At 48.5% G+C, this 23,030-nt stretch overlaps 1 protein-coding gene across 1 annotated transcript in view; it reads right to left on the bottom strand.

Moving 5' to 3' along the window:
* Window positions 1-23,030, bottom strand: part of hpse2 (heparanase 2) — a 570,820-nt gene that overhangs the window by 145,078 nt on the left and 402,712 nt on the right. The gene's annotated exons all lie outside the window — the stretch shown is intronic.

Raw genomic sequence — 23,030 nt, 5'->3', positions numbered from 1 at the left:
CATGGCCCTAATCTCTCCCTATCTCTGTAATCTCCTTCAGCCCATAACCTCCCGATTTTTATCTGCGCTCTTCTAATTCTGCCCCCCTGAGAATCCCTGATTATAATCGCTCATTGGTGGCCTTGCCTTCTGTTGCCTGGGCCCCATGCTCTGGAACTCCCTCCTTAAACCTCCCCAGCTCTCTACCTCTCTTTCTTCCTTCAAGATGCTCCTTAAAACTTACCTCTTTGACCAAGCTTTTGGTCATCTGCTCTAATTTCTGATTATGTGGCTCGGTGACAAATGTTTTGTCTTACAATACTGCTGCGAAGCGTCTTGGGGCGTTTTACTAAGTTAAAGGCGCTATACAGATACATGTCGTTGTTGTTATAATTGTTGCATGAGCCATGCTGTCATAATACTGGCCATCAATCTTCCGAGCCATCCATTGCAAATCATTTCTCCATAAATATACAACAACCTCACAATCATTAATCCTTCAGTTGGAACATTGTAATGCTTCTGTGGTAGGGAGATTACTGGCAGTTGAAGTGCACAGTGCACACTTTACGGGCCGCTCAGTCCATCGGAGCAGGCCGGGGAGCGGAAGGAGCAGCGTGGCGGCACACCACTTCAGGGAGCAGCACGTGCTGGAGCAGCAGAGCAGGCAGCGAAGAGGGACGTCACCAAGATCCAGGTTAGTGATTGGAGCATGGGCAGTACTGCAGGAGCGGCAAGGTCGGGGCGAAGGAGCGGAAAGAGAATGTAGAGAGATGTGATCGGGGCCCAGGAGAGGCGAGAGCACGTTCCAGCCCACACCGCGATATGTGTGCGCACTAGGTCCGTGCAGCAGAGCTGGTCTCCAGTCGTCTTGGGTAATCCTTGCCACTGGACCAAGACCTGGCTCTGTCAAGCCCGTGAGGCAGCTGGTGTGCAACGGCCACCACACGTTAAAAAAATCCACGCACAGGCATCTTCCACCCTTCAGAATGTAGTTCGGGACCTGGAATTTTAGGTCCTTCATTGAAATACCTGTGAGCTTTTTGACGTGGACCAAGTCATCCTCGATTCGAGGGACTGCCTATGATAATGACAGAGCACACTTCCTGTCAGTGTCACGCTTACTTCCTGGGATGAGAGTGTTGTCCTGTGAGGAGAGATTCTCTCTGGAGTTTAGAAGAATGAGAGGTGATCGCCTTGAAACGTATAAGATTCTGATGGGGATTGACAGGGTAGATGCCGAAAGGTTGTTTCCCCTGGCTGGAGAGTCTAGAACTAGGGGGCACAGTCTCAGGGTAAGGGGTCGGAGATTTAAGACCGAGATGAGGAGGAATTTATTCACAGAGGGTTGTGAATCTGTGGAATTCTCTGCCCCAGAGGGTTATGGATGCTCAGTCCTTGAGTATATTCAAGGCTGAGATCGGTAGATTTTCGGACTCTAGGAGAAACAAGGAATAAGAACATAAGAAATAGCAGGAATAGACCATACGGCACCTTGAGCCTGCTCCACCATTTAATACGATCATGGCTGATCTGATCATGGACTCAGGTCCACTTCCCTGCCTGCTCCCCGTAACCCCTTATTCCCTTATCAGTTAAGAAACTGTCCATTTCTGTCTTAAATTTATTCAATGACCCAGCTTCCACAGTGAGGCAGCGAATTCCACAGATCCACAACCCTCTGAGAGAAGAAATTCTTCCTCATCTCCGTTTTAAATGGGCGGCCCCTTATTCGAAGATTATGCCCTCTAGTTCTAGTCTCCCCCTTCAATGGAAACATCCTCTCTGCATCCACCTTGTCAAGCCCCCTCATAATCTTACATGTTTCGATAAGATTACCTTTCATTCTTCTGAATTCCAATGAGCAGAGACCCAAACTCCTCAACCTTTCCTCATAAATCAATAAAATATGGGGACATTGTGCTCCACTTCCTCTCGGTGGTGGTCATCATCATAGGCAGTCACTCGGAATCAAGGAAGACTTGCTTCCACTCCTGAAGTGAGTTCTTTGGTGGTTGAACAGTTCAAACGAGAACCACAGACTCTGTCACAGGTGGGACAGATAGTCGTTGAGGGAAGAGTGGGTGGGACTGGTTTGCCGCACGCTCTTTCCGCTGCCTGCGCTTGATTTCCGCATGCTCTCGGCGATGAGATTCGAGGTGCTCAGCGCCCTCCCGGATGCACTTCCTCCACTTGGGCGGACTTTGGCCAGGGACTCCCTGATGTCAGTGGGGATGTCGCGCTTTATCAGGGAGGCTTTGAGGGTGTCCTTGTAATGTTTCTGCTGCCCACCTTTGGCTCGTTTGCCGAGAAGGAGTTCCGAGTAGAGCACTTGCTTTGGGAGTCTCTTGTCTGGCATGTGAACTATGTGGTCTTCCCAGCGGAGCTGATCAAGTGTGGTCAGTGCTTCAATGCTGGGGATGTTAGCCTGGTCGAGGACGCTAATGTTGGTGCGTCTGTCCTCCCAGGGGATTTGTAGGATCTTGTGGAGACATCGTTGGTGGTATTGCTCCAGCGACTTGAGGTGTCTAGTGTACATGGTCCATGTCTCTGAGCCATACAGGAGGGCGGGTATTACTACAGCCCTGTAGATCATGAGTTTGGTGGTAGTTTTGAGGGCCTGGTCTTCAAACACTCTTTTCCTCAGGAGGCCGAAGGCTGCATTGGTGCACTGGAGGCGGTGTTGGATCTTGTCGTCAATGCCTGCTCTTGTTGATAGGAGGCTCCCGAGAAAAAGGAAGTGGTCCACGTTGTCCAGGGCCGCACCGTGGATCTTGATGACTGGGGGGCAGTGCTGGGGGGCAAGGGATTATGGGGTTCGGGCGGGAAAGTGGAGTTGAGGTAGAAGATCAGCCACGATTATATTGAATGGCGGAGCAGGCTCGAGGGGCCGTATGGCCTACTCCTGCTCCTAGCTTGTATGTTCCTATGACAGTTTCCCCTACATATTTGGCGATAATGTCGATTGTTATAAAATAGTGACTCCGGCTCGCTGTGAGCGATAGCAGGGAGGGCTGCCGGCATGTAAGCTGATGGGTGTGCTGCAGTGGTTTGAAGGCTCGAGCTCAATCTTGGGGATCTCGACAGCTGAATCATTGACCTTGCGCTTTAGAATGTCATGGGAACCGCTCAATCAGATAGCCGTCATGTCCTCGCTCTTGTCATTCCACTTTATTAATAAATATTTGGAGTGTTTTCACTCAGTAAAAGGACTCTTATACTTAGTAAAAGTCAGGTGATTTAAACTACAACTGAACAAGATTTTTTTTATCCGCATCTTTAGTCCTCATTTTGGGAAGTGCGGCGACAACAAACAAAAAAACCACTGGAACTGCGCACGCGCAACGACTTCTGGGTCGTTGGCAGCAGTCGCGTCTGTTTGGGAAAACCCCTGTCACACTGTGTTACAATCATAAAAAGTCCTCCAATGCCTTTGATGTTCTATGGTTCCACGGTAACTCAGTCTAACTCTTAGGAGCCGATATTGCATTTCACCTCGTATGGGGGGGGCGGTAACATTTCCGAGGCCGGACATTCTGCGCCTGGCGCTGAAGTCCTGCCCCACGACCTAAATTGGGGCCACCGCCCCTGACAGGAAGTGAGCGCAATGTCGGCTGCTCCACTTCCTCTCGGGGCATGCTCAGGGGCGCTATCGGGCGAACGTCGGAGCGTCAGGCCTCTCCACGTAGCGCTGACGCGTTCCATGGACCCCTCCCCCTTCCGTTAAAGGGGAGGACACGCTGCGAGCTCTGCAGGGTTTTTGATAGGCCTCCACTGGGCCACCGGGGATGCTGGGTGCCGTGGCCACAGCCCAGCACCGAAACGGACTGCTGGGCTGCACGATCACGGCAAGGAACCCCGCGAAAACAGACTCCGAGGGCGGCGCGCTCCTCCCCGTTAAATTTCGGCCCGCGAGCGGAGTGTGGCCTGATTCACGACCCACGATGCTGACATCACCCTCGGCAGCCTCAAGGGGCGCTGCCCAATTTCTGCCGCGGGGTGAAAGGGGGTCGCTGCACACAACGATGACGTCATCGCCAGAGGCGCAGCAATGTGGGCGCTACCAGCGGCACTACTGGTTTCGCGCCTCCCCTAACTCCCGCGCAATTTTGTGGGGGCAGTACGGCACCCGTTCCCACACGCAAAATACTTTCACACCCGTTAGCGCCCCCCGGAGGCGCTAATGACAGGTGCACAGCAGGGGAATTTCACCCCCTTCGTTCCACTAGTAATTATGTATTCTAAAAAATATAATATTCAAGCATAAATTAGAATCGTAGTTGTTTTTGTAATGTGTGCACCTGTGAGTATGCTCACAGGTTTCTAGAGCTGTGGAGTTATGAGTGGCTTAGTCAGTTGCGTGATGTTCACAAGACTAAATAAAACCCCAGCCAGTTGGGTTCAGGGTATTCACGATGAGGCAGATGGTTGTGAGCATAAGAACATAAGAAAGAGGAACAGGAGTAGGCCACCTGGCCCCTCAAACCAGCTCCACCATTCAATAAGATCATGGCTGATCTGATTAGGGACTCAGCTCCACTTCCTTGCCCGCTCCCCGTAACCCTTTATTCCTTGATCGCTCAAAAGTCTGTCTATCTCCACCTAAAATATATTCAATGACCCAGCCTCCACAGTTCTCTGGGGCAGAGAATTTCATAGATTTACAACCCTCTGAGAGAAGAAGTTCCTCCTCACCTCAGTTTTAATTGGGCGGCCATTTATTCTAAGATTATGCCCCCTAGTTCTAGTCTCCCCTATCAGTGGAAACATCCTCTCTGCATCCACCTTGTCAAGCCCCCTCATTATCTCATATGTTTCGATAAGACCACCTCTCATTTTTCTGAACTCCAATGTGTATAGGTCCAACCTACTCAACCTATCTTCATAAATCAATCCCCTCATCTCCGAAATCAACTGGTGGATGAACTGGTAATGTGTAGTGTGATTGTTAAACCTTTTGCTAATAAACCAACTAGTTCTCAATAGCAATGTGTTGCTATGAATTCTTAAGAAAAGAACCCATGAAGGAAATACACTACAGTTTTATTTTACAAAACTACAAATCTTCAGGAAGGGGGACTTTATAAAGCACCCAGTCTATGAACTCATAGTTTATGATCTATTCTACATCTATAGATTGCTGTACAGTTTGATAACACGCCCTATGGAAACTCTCCCTTATTTCACATATCCTTGTCTTTCATTGTAGCATTGAAATGTATCCCAGGGTATTAAAAGAGATGGCGGAAGTTATAGCAGATGCATTCGTTATAATCTACCAAAATTCTCTGGACTTTGGGGAGGTACCAGCGGATTGGAAAGCAACTAATGTAACGCCTCTGTTTAAAAAAGGGGGCAGGCAAAAGGCAGGTAACTATAGGCCGGTTAGTTTAACATCTGTAGTGGGGAAAATGCTTGAAACTATCATTAAGGAAGAAATAGCGGGACATCTAGATAGGAATAGTGCAATCAAGCAGACGCAGCATGGATTCATGAAGGGGAAATCACGTTTAACTAATTTACTGGAATTCTTTGAGGATATAACGAGCATGGTGGATAGAGGAGTACCGATGGATGTGGTGTATTTAGATTTCCAAAAGGCATTCGATAAGGTGCCACACAAAAGGTTACTGCAGAAGATAAAGGTACACAGCGTCAGTGAAAATGTATTAGCATGTATAGAGAATTGGCTGGCTAACAGAAAGCAGAGAGTTGGGATAAATGGGTCCTTTTCAGGTTGGAAATCGGTGGTTAGTGGTGTGCCACAGGGATCGGTGCTGGGACCACAACTGTTTACAATATACATAGATGACCTGGAAGAGGGGACAGAGAGTAGTGTAACAAAATTTGCAGATGACACAAAGATTAGTGGGAAAGCGGGTTGTGTAGAGGACACAGAGAGGCTGCAAAGAGATTTAGATAGGTTAAGCAAATGGGCTAAGGTTTGGCAGATGGAATACAATGTCGGAAAGTGTGAGGTCAGCCACCTTGGGAAAAAAAACAGTAAAAGGGAATATTATTTGAATGGGGAGAAATTACAACATGCTGCAGTGCAGCGGGACCTGGGGGTCCTTGTGCATGAAACTCTTCCCAAAAAGTTAGTTTGCAGGTGCAACAGGTAATCAGGAAGGCAAATGGAATGTTGGCCTTCATTGCGAGAGAGATGGAGTACAAAAGCAGGGAGGTCCTTCTGCAACTGTATAGGGTATTGGTGAGGCCTCACCTGGAGTACTGCATGTGGTTTTGGTCACCATACTTAAGGAAGGATATACTAGCTTTGGAGGGGGTACAGAGATGATTCACTGGGCTGATTCCGGAGATGAGGGGGTTACCTTATGATGATAGATTGAGTAGACTGGGTCTTTACTCGTTGGAGTTCAGAAGGATGAGGGGTGATCTGATAGAAACATTTAAAATAATGAAAGGGATAGACAAGATAGAGGCAGAGAGGTTGTTTCCACTGGTCGGGGAGACTAGAACTAGGGGGCACAGCCTCAAAATACAGGGGAGCCAATTTAAAACCGAGTTGAGAAGGAATTTCTTCTCCCAGAGGGTTGTGAATCTGTGGAATTCTCTGCCCAAGGAAGCAGTTGAGGCTAGCTCATTGAATGTATTCAAATCACAGATAGATAGATTTTTAACCAATAAGGGAATTAAGGGTTACGGGGAGCGGGCGGGTAAGTGGAGCTGAGTCCACGGCCAGATCAGCCATGATCTTGTTGAATGATGGAGCAGGCTCGAGGGGCTAGATGGCCTACTCCTGTTCCTAATTCTTATGTTCTTAAATGGTGTTTGCAGTTAATCTTGTTAAAATTGGAAGGTGTGGACTCTCTGGTCTGGATTTTGCGGTCATTAGCGAAGGAATGACGATCGGCGTTCATTACGCTTACAGCTGTCCACAGACTTTTCGTGGGCTTTAGTGTGGCAATTTACGGCAAATTGAAGTCCATTACAGCACGGTGCTCTCTACAGGGGTGCTGGGACTTCTGTGAACAGGGGCAGGGCAAGCAATTGAAGCAATTGGTCTCTTCAACCAATTGAACAATCCTTACTGGGGCGAGCAGGGTGGAAACCAGGAAGTGTAAGTTGGAATATTTAATTCAATGTGAAACTGTAATATATATAGCTCCACCTGTTGACTACTGTGGCACTGCAGCCAGTGCTGTATACAAATAAAGAGAAAACAGGTCACCTGACTAGAGTTCCGGAGTATTCTGCCATCTTAAGGCTTGTGTATTAGGGATGGTTTTCTCGACCAATATATCGAGGAACCAACTAGAGGGCTGGCCATCTTAGACTGGGTGATGTGTAATGAGAAAGGACTAATTAACAATCTTGTTGTGCGAGGCCCCTTGGGGAAGAGTGACCATAATATGGTAGAATTCTTTATTAAGATGGAGAGTGACACAGTTAATTCAAAGACTAGGGTCCTGAACTTAAGGAAAGGTAACTTCGATGATATGAGACGTGACTTGGCTAGAATAGACTGGCAAGTGATACTCAAAGGGTTGACGGTGGATAGGCAATGGCAAACATTTAAAGATCACATGGATGAACTTCAACAATTGTATATCCCTGTCTGGAGTAAAAATAAAACGGGGAAGGTGGCTCAACCGTGGCTAACAAGGGAAATTAAGAATAGTATTAAATCCAAGGAAGGGGCATATAAATTGGCCAGAAAAAGCAGCAAACCTGAGGACGGTGAGAATTTTGTAACACAGCAGAGGAGGACAAAGGGGTTAATTAGGAGGGGGAAAATAGAGTATGAGAGGAAGCTTGCTGGGAACATAAAAACTGACTGCAAAAGCTTCTATAAATATGTGAAAAGAAAAAGATTAGTGAAAACAAACGTAGGTCTCTTACAGTCAGATTCAGGTGAATTTATAATGGGGAATAAAGAAATGGCAGACCAGTTGAACAAATACTCTGGTTCTGTTTTCACGAAGGAAGACACAAATAACCTTCCGGAAATATAGGGGATCGAGGGTCTAGTGAGAAGGAGAAACTGAAGGATATCCTTATAAAGCGGGAAATTGTGTTAGGGAAAATGATGGGATTGAAGGCCGATAAATCCCCGCAGTCTGATAGTCTGCATCCCAGAGTACTTAAGGAAGTGGTCATAGAAATAGTGGATGTATTGGTGATCATTTTCCAACAGTCTATCGACTCTAGATCAGTTCCTATGGACTGGAGGGTAGCTAATGTAACACCACTGTTTAGAAAAGGAGGGAGAGAGAAAATGGGTAATTATAGATTGGTTAGCCTGACATTAGTAGTGGGGAAAATGTTGGAATCAATTATTAAGGATGATATAGCAGCGCATTTGGAAAGCAGTGACAGGATCGGTCCAAGTCAGCATGGATTTATGAAAGGGAAATCATGCTTGACAAATCTTCTGGAATTTTTTGAGAATGTAACTAGTAGAGTGGACAAGGGAGAACCAGTGGATGTGGTGTATTTGGACTTTCAAAAGGCTTTTGACAAGGTCCCGCACAAGAGATTGGTGTGCAAAATCAAAGCACATGGTATTGGGGGTAATGTACTGACGTGGATAGAGAACTGGTTGGCAGACAGGAAGCAGAGTTGGGATAAACGGGTCCTTTTCAGAATGGCAGGCAGTGGCTAGTGGAGTACCGCAGGGCTCAGTGCTGGGACCCCAGCTCTTTACAAGATACATTAATGATTTAGATGAAGAATTGCGTGTAATATCTCCAAGTTTGCAGACGACACTAAGCTGCAGGGTGACTTGGACAAGTTAGGTGAGTGGGTAAATGCATGGCAGATGCAGTATAATGTGGATAAATGTGAGGTTATCCACTTTGGGGGCAAAAACACGAAGGCAGAATATTATCTGAATGGCGGCAGATTAGGAAAGGGGAAGGTGCAACGAGACCTGGGTGTCATCAGTCATTGAAAGTTGGCATGCAGGTACAGCAGGCGGTGAAGAAGGCAAATGGTATGTTGGCCTTCATGGCTAGGGAATTTGAGTATAGGAGCAGGGAGGTCTTACTGCAGTTGTACAGGGCCTTGGTGAGGCCTCACCTGGAATATTGTGTTCAGTTTTGGTCTCCTAATCTGAGGAAGGACGTTCTTGCTATTGCGGGAGTGCAGCGAAGGTTCACCAGACTGATTCCTAAGATGGCGGGACTGACATCTGAGGAGAGACTGGATCAACCGGGCCTTTATACACTGGAGTTTGGAAGGATGAGAGGAGATCTCATAGAAACTTACAAGATTCTGACAGGACTGGACAGGTTAGATGCGGGAAGAATGTTCCCGATGATGGGGAAGTCCAGAACCAGGGGACACAGTCTTAGGATAAGGGGTAAGCCATTTAGGACTGAGATGAGGAGAAACTTCTTCACTCAGAGAGTTGTTAACCTGTGGAATTCCCTTCCGCAGAGAATTGTTGATGCCAGTTCATTGGATATATTCAAGAAGGAGTTAGATATGGCCCTTGCGGTTAAAGGGATCAGGGGATATGGAGAGAAAGCAGGAAAGGGGTACTGAGGGAATGATCAGCCATGATCTTATTGAATGGTGGTGCAGGCTCGAAGGGCCGAATAGCCTACTCCTGCACCTATTTTCTATGTTTTTATGTTTCTATGTGTGTGTTTGTGAGTTGTACTGAAGATATAACTATGACGACAAGCATGGGATAATCAGGAAAAAAAAGATGCAATTTTTGTTGGTGGAGGATTCAGCCAACTGACAGAGAGACTTTGAAAGCTTCTCTGTTTTGATTAACAGCTACAAATTCAACTTGTCTGAACTGCCAGAGTCCAGATTGAAATCATGTGCATGCTTTTCATTAATGTGTTGCTGTGTGTCTGCAGTCATACAAGAGGAAAAGTGTGGAAAGAGAAGGGGGTCACTTGGCCCATTGAACTTCGTGCTTCCAGTCGGCCATTTGGAATTTGTACTTGGACTCTCTCTAGTTGCTAGACTCTCCGGGGAACCAAATAAACATGGGTAATTGTTCCGAAAAGGGAATGGCAATGCTGTGCTGCCACTTTAACGGAACCAAGTGAAAAGCTGCGGTGCATCAACCCAACACTTCCTGACCCTGACGTGTGGCATTCCACACTGTGACATTGGTGTATTTTGAGCAGGAGGAGAGGCAATGTGTCACAGACTGTTTCATCATCTCCATCTATTCTTATCCTTCCAGCCTTTCGTAACCGGACAGCTGTGTGCTGCCTATCATGATGCTGTATTCCACGCCATTGCTATTCTGTAAAGACAGATATTTGATCCAATCTTTCGCTTTGCTGAAAGCTTGCCAATGTTGTACCCGTGTCCTCTGGTCCCGCCATGATGAAGACAAAGCAAAACAACTTACATCTACATTAACCATGGCGGCTGGCATCTAGAGAAACCTGCAATATGTGACCTCGCAATCTTTGTTTTCTAATCAGAATTTGTTCCTTTAACTTGCGTTTTGAATTACATTCATTACTCTTCATTGAACCTTCTTCAATTTCATTCAAATAAAGTATATGTGTGTACACAGGGCAATCTATGTGTGTGTGTGTTTGGGGGGGGGTGTATGTGTGAGTGCGTGTTTGGGTGGGTCTGTGCTGTGTGTGTGTGTGTGTGTGTGTGTGTCTGTGTGTGTGTGTATGTGGGTGTGTGTGTGTGCATGTTTGGGTGGGTCTGTGTGTGTAGGTGTGTGGGTATCTGTGCGTGTTTGGGTGGTCTGTGTGTGTGTGTGTTTGGGTGTGTCTGTGTGTGTGTGTGTGTGTGTGTGCGCTTGGGTCTATGTGTGTGTGTGTGTGCATGTGTGTATGTGGGTGGGTGGGTGTGTGTGTGTGTGTTTGGGTGTGTCTGTGTGTGTATGTGTATGTGGGTGGGTTTGTTTGTGTGAACAAAGGGTAGTAGAAATCCAGAACTTGCTCCCCATCCCCCTTCAACAGGCTATGGACGCTGGGACAATGGAGCTTTCAAGATCGCGATCGATAATCAAGGTATCTGTAGATCAAAGGCAGGTAGATCAGCTGAGGTACAAATCAGCCATGATCTGCTTTAATGGAACAACAGATTCGAGGGGCTGAACGGCCTACTCCTGTTCTTGTGGCCTATCTATTGATATTTCCATTTGCTGGTCTCCCGGGTAATGATTAAACTCTAACTGCTGGCCGGGATGGTTTCAGTGCAGTGCAGCGTCCGAGCCTGAGCCAAGCAGGTGAGTACAATTGACAGCCACTGTGGAGCCAGTCAGATTAGTAATTTGGCTGCAGGGTATAGCGGCCCAGGGAGTGGGCAAGCGATGGTGTGTTTGCTGCCAAGCCTGAGACAGTCAGCTGCCAGGAGCCCAAAGGTCACTGCTTTTATGGGACCAGAAGTATTGTTATGTAATGATGTGTGTATCGTCCCAGTACCGTAAATGTAATGTAAGCACTATGCCACACCATAGAGGGCAAACCTGGTAGTACCTGCAACAAGGGCTATATAAGGCTGACCACCACACCTGAGAGGCACTCTGGAGCTGAACAATAAAGGACGAAGGTCACAGCAGTTAGACTTACACTGGACCGTGTGGAGTCAGTGATTTGTGTGCTACATACACCACATTGGCAACGAGGAAGCGGACGAACTCCACGCAACCATGGCTACTCTGGGCTCGCTAAAGGATTTTACCGTGGGCAATGATTGGGAGGTCTTTACGGAAAGGCTTGAGTACTACTTCACAGCAAACGACCTGACGGAGAACACATACGCAATGAGAGAGAAGCGTAAGGCGATATTGCTCTCCAGTTGTGGAGATGAGGTTTACTGTCTCGTCAGGGATTTGCTGGCACCTGGGAGCGCCAGGGACAAGTCATACGAGGAGCTGACTGAACTCCTTCGTGACCAGTTGAAACCGAAGGAGAGCATCCTCACAGCCAGATACAAATTTTACCATCCCTGCAGACCCGAGGGCCAGGATGTCACCAAATATGCTGCAGACCTCAGGAGACTCGCGGCGCCGTGTGATTTTAGCGCACACCTTGACGAAGCTTTGTGGGACGTTTTCGTTATGGGGATTGGCCACGAGAGCCTCCTTCACAAGCTGCTGGCCACGGAACCCACAGTCACTCTGACAAAGGCCATCGCCATCAGCCAGGCATATATGACCTCGACTTGCAGCACCAAGCAAATAATCCACACAGTCTCGAACCCGGCAGGCACTGTCCACAGGATAGCGCCCACCACGGACAAAACTGCAGAACGTGGCTCTGCCCGGGGCAGAGAGCACGGACCTCGGGATCCTGGAACTCAGAGTCCGCTGAGGGGGGCCAATCAAGCAGCACCATGCTGGCGTTGTGGAGGAAGCCATGGGGCTCACCGGTGCAGGTTTGCGGAGTACACGTGCAATACCTGCCACGTTAAAGGCCACCTTCAGCGTATGTGTAAAAGAAATCAGACTCACCATGTGGCTGAGGAGATGGGGGATGATCCACTGTTTAGCGAGGAGCAGCCAGAAGATGATGAGGTGTTTGGACTGTATACGTGTACTGACGATTCGCCCCCAGTGATAAGGGAAGTAAAAATCAACGGAGTCCCAGTGAGTATGGAAGTGGACACAGGCTCGGGTCCGTCGTTGATGAGTCGGAGAACTTTTGATAAACTGTGGATTAACCCAGCTGCACGACCCAAGCTGGTCCCGGTCATGGCGAAGCTGCGTACCTACACCAGGGAAACTGATACCTGTTCTTGGCAGAGCGATGGTGCAGGTATCCCACGGGGACGAGACACACGGTTTACCTTTGTGGGTCGTTGCGGGCGATGGGCCGACACTCTTCGGCCAGAGTTGGATGGGGACGGTCCGTGGGAGCTGGGAAGACTTCACCACTCCACAGGCTGCTGCTCCCCGGCCGAGCTGGAGCTGCAGCCTCAATCCACCCACAGGCAAGCAGAGCAAGCCCCAGCCCCGGATCTCACACAGAGATCCTGCAGCCTTAGCCCCCACAGGCAAGCCCCAGCCCCGGACCTCACACAGAGACCCTGCAGCCCCAGCCCCCACAGGCAAGCAGCCCTGCACAGAGGGGCCTCGTGGTGGGGGAGTGAGCCGGCGGGGCGCGAGGGATCCAGGACGGCCGGCGGTTCGGAAGAGCCCCGCCGAGGAGCTGTTAGCGTCGGGCGGCGACAGCAGCTGGGGGTCGGCGGCCACAGGGGAGGCGGCTACGGAGGCCGCGGGGGAGGCGGCAAGTCCGGCCGCTGGAGAGGCCACGACGGCCGCAGGAGAGGCGGCAAGTCAGGTTGCAGCGGAGGGGAGCGGAGGCTGCGACGGCAGAGAGCATCCGGAGCGGCGGAGAAGAAGATGGCGGCGGCATCGTATCGGAGCAGCAGAGCATCAAAGATGGCGGCGCCCAAGGAGACGCCTCATGGAATCCTCCTGCATCAAAGATGGCGCCTTAAAAAGGAAATGCACCCGGGAGTCTTAAAAGGGCCTTACCAAGAGGTGGTCCCCACAAAGGACTTCTGTAAGGCAGAGCGAGTCCAAAATGAGCTATGTTAATGTGAGATAGTGAATTTATAATAAGAATTAATTTTTTAATGCTGAATGGCCACTGTATTTGTGTAAAATAATGGATGAAGTACAATTAATGATAACGGCTAACAAGGAAATCAAGGATCCGTTACCAGTCAATAACTAGTTAATGTACCAGATAATATGTACCATACTAGCGCACTGTCTATGCCTACCTGCCTTTCGTTGGACAAGTGTGATGTTTTGTAATGATGTGTGTATCGTTGTCCTGCGTCCTGGTGGGGGGGGAAGGTGATGTTATGTAATGATGTGTGTATCGTCCCAGTACTGTAAATGTAATGTAAGCACTATGCCACACCACAGAGGGCGCTGTGGTGGTAAACCTGGTAGTACCTGCAACAAGGGCTATATAAGGCTGACCACCACACCTGAGAGGCACTCTGGAGCTGAACAATAAAGGACGAAGATCACAGCAGTTAGATTTACACCAGACCATGTGGAGTCAGTGATTTGTGTGCTACATACACCACAAGTATCTTGCACCTTGCTCTGTATCATTAGTGTAAACAGTAAGGGAGGCCAGAACACAGGCCCTGAGAAACTCCATCTGATGGAGCACTACAGTGCAATCACAAACATTCAGCAACTATAAAATGGACACTTGATTTTATTGCTGCCAGTTTTTCCTCCCTTCCGTGTCCTGAATGTTTTGACTCTTTGGCCTGGGAATGTGTGTTGGTCACAACTGAGCCTGATGCAGTCCTCACCTGATGTTCACACCAGTGAATTTTCAGCAGGGGTCACTGGATAGTGATCAGGAGCGGAATAGATATCTGGCTGATTTCACCCCCCTCCATCCCTGACCCCCCACCGCCCACCCCCCCCACCTCGCTCCCTGCACCAGCTTCTGTCAACACCATTTCGAACAGGGCACCTGAAGCCATATCCATTTTCCTTTCTTCCGCAGTCATTCCTCGGACTTCGAAACTGTGGGACTCCTTCCCTATCTTGCGCCTGAATCACAGACTCTTAAGGCTAGACTTTCCACTTTGCTGGCTATCGCCCCGAAAATGGGCAATGTTCCAGCCTTGGTGATGTGTCAGCCTTCATGATCGTTGGAACATCGCCCATTTTTTGGATGGCGGCTTTCGGCTCAGCGATAGTCCAGCGATGTGAAACAGGCGAAGCGATAGTCCAGCGATGTGAAACAGGCGAAGCGATAGTCCAGCGATGTGGAAGGCAAAGCTTCCCTAGCAAGCTGCAGATTTACCTCATCCTTTCTCCTTGGTGGTGTTCTGAAACCATGGCCCTTGGCCCATCATCGAGGTTTCGCAATTAAAACAAAGCTCCGATCCACCGCCACCCAAGTATGGGGTTACTGTTTTGGTTGCTGTAATGTATTTGTTTCATGGGTTCTTTGCTTAAGAATACATAGCAGCACATTGCTATTATGAACTAGTTGGTTTATTAACAAAGGTTTAACAATCACACTACACATTACCAGTTCATCCACTAGGCTCACAACTGCATACTTCATCGTGGATGACCTACACCCAACCGACTGGGGTTTTAATGAGTCTTGGGAACATCACGTGACTGGCTAAGCCACTTACAATGCAACAGCTCTACAATTATTTTAAATTAACAGATAAAGCCAAGTGCCCTCTTATTAAACATAAGAACAGAAGAAATAGGAGCAGGAGCAGGCCATTTGGCCCCTCGAGCCTGCTCCGCCATTTAATAAGATCATGGCTGATCTGATCATGGACTCAGCTCCACTTCCCTGCCCGCTCCTCATCACCCTTTACTCTCTTATCGCTCAAAAATCTGTCTATCTCCACCTTAAATATATTCAATGACCCAGCCTCCACAGCACTCTGGGGCAGAGAATTCCACAGATTTACAACCCTCCGAGAGAAAAAAATTTCTCCTCATCTCTGTTTTAAATGGGCGGCTCCTTATTCTGAGACTATGCCCCGGTTTTAGTATCCCCTATGAGTGGAAATATCCTCTCTGCATCCACCTTGTTGAGCCCCCTCATTATCTTATAAGTTTCAATAAGATCACCTCTCATTCTTCTGAACTCCAATGTGCAAAGGAACACGAGAACCCACAAATTAACAATAAAACTTTAAGGGAATTTAGCAGATCAAATTAAAATTTGGTTGCCGGGGGTGATGATGCACTCCAGTCCTGCGAGCGTACTGGTGGACACCGCGTGCTCCATTTCCAGGGACTCCCTAACGCGAACGTAGCCACGGAAGAGAGGCAGGCAGTCGGGCAGAACGATCTCCTCGATTGCTCGCTGCCTGGACCGGTTAATGGCCACCTTGGCCAGGCCCAGGAGCAGTCCCACGAGGAGGCCGTCCGACCTGCCTGCTCCCCTCCGCACCGGGCAACAGCTCTACAACTATTTTGGTAGAAAATTTCATTCAAGTGCCCCCTTGTTTTTTTGAGGGCACCAAAAACACAAATTAACAATTGAACATAAAGGGAAACTTTGTCAAATCGAATCAAATTAAATCAAATTAAAATTTGGTTGCCGGGGGTGATGATGCACTCCAGTCCCTCCGGTGCCTTTCGCAGAAGGCCGCGAGCGTACCAGTGGACACCGCGTGCTCCATCTCCAGGAACACCCTGGCTCGGATGTAACCATGGAAGAGAGGCAGGGAGTTGGGCTGAATGACCCCCTCGACCGCCTGCTGCCTGGACCAGTTGATGGTCACCTTGGTCATGCCCAACAGCTCTACAACTATTTTAAGTTGTAATCAGTAATCAAGTGCCCCCTAATTAAAGGGGGAGGCACACTCCAAAAACGTTTCAAGTGCCCCCTTGTTTTTTTTTTGAGGGCACCCAACAGCTCTACAAACCTGTGTGCATACTCACAGGTGCATACATTAGAGTTGCTTTGTTTAGTAGCCCAGCCGAGAAAAACCAGAAGCCTACACATCCAGAGGCGAGTCTGTCCAAATGACAGGCAGTTCGACAATGGGGAACTGAGACCTGAGACACTGTTTGTGTTGTTTTACTGGGATTCAAGTGCTAAGTCACATGAGCCATTGTGCAGGCAGTACATAGCGTTCAACATTAAACATTGCCACCTTAAGCCAGCCACAGATCAACCTGTTTTGACTGTTTCTCTTAACACTACATTCTCAGCCACAGCAGGACACTTCTATGACATCAGATATCCTGCGGTGACTGTTTTCTAAATAAAAATTCGATCAAAGCCATTCCACCAAAGTCTAAGGCAGTGTAAACCTGTTTTTAAAACTCCCCAATTTCTATTAAACCTTGGCCTGCACCAATGAAGAAAGCCTTGCATTTATGTAGCCTCCTTGGACCAAGGCTATGCTGCTGCCACCCAAACGTGAGTTCCTTGCATAAGAGCATAAAAATTAGGAGCAGGAGTAGGCCATTCGGCCCCTCGAGCCTGCTTCACCATTCAATAAGATCATGGCTGATCTGATCATGGCCTCAACTCCATTTTCCTGCACTGTCCCCATAACCCTTGACTCCCTTAATATCCAAAAATCTATCGATCTCTGTCTTTAATATACTCAACGACTGAGCCTCTACAGCCCTCTGGGGTAGAGAATTCCAAAGATTCACCACCCTTGAGTGAAGAAATTCAAAAGTGATGGCACGGTCAGGATTTGCGGCGATTATAAAGTAACTATTAATCGTTTCTCGCTACAGGACCAATACCCGCTACCTAAGGCAGACGACCTATTCACGACAGTGGCAGGAGGCAAGACGTTCACCAAGTTCGACCTGGATTACGTAGGCTGCGGCTGAAGAGGTCGAAATGCGTCTTCATGGCAACAGAAGTGGAGTTTTTGGGGAGAAAGATCGCGGCAGATGACATTCGGCCCACAGACGCCAAGACAGAGGCTATCAGGAATGCGCCCAGGCCACAGAACGTCACGGAGCTGCGGTCGTTCCTCGGACTCCTCAACTATTTTGATAACTTCCTACCGGGGTTAAGCACCCTCTTCGAGCCCCTACATGTGTTATTGCTTAAAGGTGGGAACTGGGTATGGGGAAAAAAACAAGTAATTGCTTTTGAGAAAGCCAGAAACATTTTATGCTCCAATAAGCTGCTTGTATTGTATAACCCATGTAAAAGACTTGTGCTAGCATGTTATGCGTCGTCGTACGGAGTCGAGTGTGTATTACAACAAGCTAACGTTGCGGGGAAGTTGCAACCTGTCGCCTATGCTTCCAGGAGCTTGTCTAAGGCCGAGAGGGCCTACAACATGATTGAGAAAGAGGCATTAGCGTGTGTGTTCAGGGTAAAGAAAATACATCAGTACCTGTTTGGCCTCAAATTTGATCTGGAAACCGATCACAAGCCCCTCATATCCCTGTTCGCTGAAAACAAGGGGATAAATACTAATGCCTCAGCCCGCATACAAAGGTGGGCACTCGCGCTATCAGCGTATAACTATACCATCCACCACAGGCCAGGCACCGAGAACTGTGCGGATGCTCTCAGTTGGCTACCATTGCCCACCATGGGGGTGGAAATGGCGCAGCCTGCAAACTTGTTGATGGTGGCGCAGCCCGCAGACTTATTGATGGTCATGGAAGCGTTTGAAAATGATAAATCACCTGTCACGGCCCGCCAGATTAGGACTTGGACCAGCCAAGATCCTCGGCTGTCCCTAGTAAAAAACTGTGTACTGATGGGAGCTGGGCCAGCATCCCTGTTGAAATGCAAGAGCTAATCAAGCCGTTGCAGTGGCGAAAGGACGAACTGTCCATTCAGGCAGACTGCCTGTTGTGGGGTAACCACGTAGTGCTACCCAAAAAGGGCAGGGAGACGTTCATCTCGGTTCTCCACAGCACACACCCGGGTATAGTAATGATGAAAGCGATAGCCAGATCTCACGTGTGGTGGCCTGGTATCGACTCTGACTTAGAGTCCTGTGTACGGCAATGCAGCGTGTGCTCAGTTGAGCAATGAGCCCAGAGAGGCACCACTAAGTTTGTGGTCCTGGCCCTCCAGACCATGGTCAAGGATCCATGTCGACTATGCGGGCCCGTTTCTCGGTAAAATGTTCCTGATGGTGGTGGATGCTTTTTCAAAATGGATTGAATGTGAAATAATATCGGGAAGCACCACCACTGCCATCATTGAAAGCTTGAGGGCCATGTTTGCCACCCACGGCCTGCCTGACATACTGGTCAGTGACAACGGACCATGTTTCACCAGTGCCAAATTTAAGAATTCTTGACCCGCAATGGGATCAAACATGTCACCTGGACCCCGTTTAAACCAGCCTCCAATGGGCAGGCAGAGCGGGCAGTACAAACAATCAAACAGAGCCTTAAACGAGTCACAGAAGGCTCACTCCAAGCCTGTCCCGAGTACTGCTCAGCTACCGCACGAGACCCCCCTTGCTCACAGGGGTAGCCCCGACTGTGCTACTCATGAAAAGGACACTTAAAACCAGACTCTCACTGGTTCACCCCAACCTGCATGATCAGGTAGAGAGCAGGCGGCAGCAACAAAATGTAAACGATGGTCGCGCCACTGTGTCACGGGAAATTGATCAGAATGGCCCTGTGTATGTTCTAAACTATGGACATGGTCCCAAGTGGATCGTGGGCACGGTGATAGCTAAAGAAGGGAGTAGGGTGTTTGTAGTCAAACTAGACAATGGACAAATTTGTAGAAAGCACCTGGACCAAATGAGGATGCGGTTCACAGGCTGCCCTGAACAACCCACAGCAGACACCACCTTTTTCGAGCCACAACACACATCCAAAGGATCAATGACACCATGCCGGACCAGGAAATCAAACCCATCACGCCCAACAGCCCAGCAAGGCCAGGCTCACCTAGCAGCCCTGCAGGGCCAACAACACGCCTGCCCAGCGAGGGTACAGCCAACACACCAGAACAGACATTTGTACCGAGGCGGTCCACCAGGGAAAGAAAGGCTCCCGACCCCCTCACCTTGTAAATAGTTTTCACTGTGACTTTGCGGGGGAGTGATGTTGTGCATCTGTAAAGCATGCACTCCCATGTTCCGCCACCAGGGAGCTCATCCCCTGAAGTCCCAAGGGATCCCAGCATCCCTTGGGAGCACTGTATATAAGCTGGCCCCTAAGGCCTGTTCCTCACTCTGGAGTGTCTTAATAAAGACTGAGGTCACTGTTACTTTAACCTCCCTGTGTGCAGTCTCATCTGTGTTAGGAACACGATAAGGCAGGTGGTTGTGAGCCTGGTAGATATATAGTGTGATTGTTAAACTTTTGCGAATAAACCAACGAGTCCTTAATAGCAATATGTTGCTATGAATTCTTAAGCAAATAACCCATTAAGCAAATACATTACCAGAGTAAAGATTCCACAACTCTGTTTCAACAATGTGCCTCAGTTCTAACCTCACTACTGCCCTCCATACTCTACCCTTGTGACATCTGCACCGTGCAATTTGATAGTTCTTGAATGTGTTGTCGCCTCCCAAACATCTTTCCCCATGTTTGAAACTCTCCAATCAAGTTTCTGCCCTGCCACAGTACCGAAACAGCTCTTGTCAAAACCACACGTTGCATCCTATGTGACTGTGACAGTGGTAAACGGTTCCTCCTCATCCTTCTTGACCTGTCTGCTGCCTTTAACATAGTTGACCACACCAACCTCCTCCAACGCCTCTCCAATGTTGTCCAGCTGGGTGGGACTGCACTCACCTGGTTCCACTCTTATCTATCGAGTCATAGCCAGAGAATCACCTTCAATGGCTTATCTTCCCGCTCCCGCATCGTTGCCTCTGGTGACCCGCAAGGATCTATCCTTGGCCCCCTCCTATTTCTCATCTACATGCTGCCCCTCGGCGACATCATTTGAAAACTCAATGTCAGTTTTCACATGTACGCTGACGACATCCAGTTCTACCTCACCACCACCTCTCTCGACCCCTCCATGATCTCCAAATTATCAGACTGCTTGTCCCAACAACCAGGACTGGATGAGCAGAAATTTCTTCCAACTAAATATTCGGAAGACCAAAGCCATTGTTTTCGATCCCCACCACAAACTCCGTTCCCTAGCCACCGACTCCATCCCTCTCCCTGGTAACTGACTGAGGCTGAACTAGACTGTTCGTAACCTTGGTGTCATATTTGACCTCAAGATGAGCTCCCGGCCACATATCCACGGTATAACTAAGATCGCCTGTTTCCACCTCCGTAACATCGCCCATCTCTGCCCTTGTCTCAGCTCATCTGCTGCCGAAACCCTCATCCATGCCTTTGTTATCTTTAGACTTGACTATCCCAACGTCCTCCTGGCTGGCCTTCCATCTTCCATTCTCCATAAACTTAAGGTCATTCGTAAGTCTGCCAAAACGCCCACTCACCCATTATCCCTCTACTCACTGACCTACATTGGCTCCTGGTTAAGCAACGCCTCGATTTTAAAATTCTCCATGACATCGTCACCCCTCCAGCCCCACAAGCCCCCGAGATGTCTGGGCTCCTCCTAGTCTGGCCTCTTGCGCATCCCTGATTTTAATCGCTCCACCATTGGCGGCCATGCCTTCAGCTGTCGAGGCCCTAAGCTCTGGAGCTCCCTCCCTAAACCTCTCCGCCTCTCTACCTCTTTCCTCCTTTAGGACGCCCCTTAAAACCTACCTCTTTGATCAAGCTTCTGCCTTAATATCCCCTTATGTGGCTCGGCGTTAAATTTTGTTTGATAACGCTCCTGTGAAGCGCCTTGGGATGTTTTAGCATGTTAAATGCGCTATATAAATACAAGTTGTTGTTGTTGCATTTAGATATTTACATATCAGGGCAAAGAGAAGAAAAAAGCAATGTCAAAATAAACTGCAGCTGCATGCGATTAATTATTAGGTTTTAAACGGTCACGGACCTTACTATTAGGGGTGAATGCGGAGTTGAAGCATGCTGCTTCCCAATAGGAAAGGTTGGGGGAATTAGTGGGGGACTTGTCTTCCTGATGAGCACCGCAGCATGAATTGAGTTACAAGGAAATGGCATCCCCCACTGACCAGTAGAGGGCGATGCAGACAATTTTTCAGCAATTGTAGCCACCAGCAGATAAACTACAGCCTGTCGAACTGTTTCCATTCACTATAATATTATAGAGCGTGATTCCGAAATACACAAAATAATTTACCCTGAATCAATCATAGGCGGTCCCTCGAAACGAGGATGACTTGCTTCCATGCCAAAAAAGGATGAGTTCATAGGTGTTTCAATGATGGACCCGAACTACATCCTGAAGGGTGGAAGATGCTTGTGCGTGGATTTTTTTAATGTGTGATGGCCGTTGCACACCAGCCACCACACGGGCTTGACAGAGCTAGGTCTTGGTCCAGTGGCAAGGATTACCCAAGACGACTGGAGACCAGCTCTGCTGCACGGACCTAGTGCGCACACATATAGCAGTGTGGGCTGGCCCGTGCTGCCCCTGGTCCTTGGCCCCGAACTCGTGTCTCCCCTGGGTCCCGATCACTGAATACCCTGAATAGCACAGAGCTGTATACAGGGTGTTGGGGGAGACTGTCGCTCTCGCGAAGCCTTCCTTTCCGTTATTACAAGCGCTTTTCCATCTTACATAAGACACTGCCATAATACGGGATTGCAGCTAAAGTGTGAATTACTGGACTGCGGTACAACTGAAAGGGTAAGGACATCACGAGGGAAAAGAGCAAAGCTTCAGGCTGATCACTAGTATCAAGGGGATGAAGTTGTCAATTATGGTTCACCACAGTCACATTTTAGACAGCAGGCAGTGAAGAAGGCAAATGGCATGTTGGCCTTCATAGCGAGAGCTGTGAGGAGGATGCTAAGAGGCTTCAGGGTGACTTGGACAGGTTAGGTGAGTGGGCAAATGCATGGCAGATGCAGTATAATGTGGATAAATGTGAGGTTATCCACTTTGGTGGCAAAAACAGGAAGGCAGAATATTATCTGAATGGTGACAGATTAGTAAAAGGGGAGGTGCAACGAGACTTGGGTGTCATGGTACATCAGTCATTGAAAGTTGGCATGCAGGTACAGCAGGCGGTGAAGAAGGCAAATGGCATGTTGGCCTTCATAGCGAGTGGATTTGAGTACAGGGGCAGGGAGGTCTTACTGCAGTTGTGCAGTGTCTTGGTGAGGCCACACTTTGAATATTGTGTACAGTTTTGGTCTCCTAATCTGAGGAAGGACGTTCTTGCTATTGAGGGAGTGCAGCGAAGGTTCACCAGACTGATTCCCGGGATGGCAGGACTGACATATGAAGAAAGATTGGATCGACTAGGCTTATATTCACTGGAATTTAGAAGAATGAGAGGGAATCTCATTGAAACATATAAAATTCTGATGGGATCGGACAGGTTAGATGCAGGAAGAATGTTCCCGATGTTGGGGAAGTCCAGAACCAGGGGTCACAGTCTAAGGATAAGGGGTAAGCCATTTAGGACCCAGATGAGGAGAAACTTCTTCACTCAGAGAATTGTGAACCTGTGGAATTCTCTACCACAGAAAGTTGTTGAGGCCAGTTCGTTTGATATATTCAAAAGGGAGTTAGATGTGGCCCTTACGGCTAAAGAGATCA

The sequence above is a fragment of the Pristiophorus japonicus genome, chromosome 3 (assembly GCF_044704955.1).
Source record: "Pristiophorus japonicus isolate sPriJap1 chromosome 3, sPriJap1.hap1, whole genome shotgun sequence".
NCBI classification, from domain to species: domain Eukaryota; kingdom Metazoa; phylum Chordata; class Chondrichthyes; family Pristiophoridae; genus Pristiophorus; species Pristiophorus japonicus.
The sequence above is the reverse complement of the archived record's forward strand: the minus strand, read 5'-3'. Positions and strand labels throughout refer to the sequence as shown.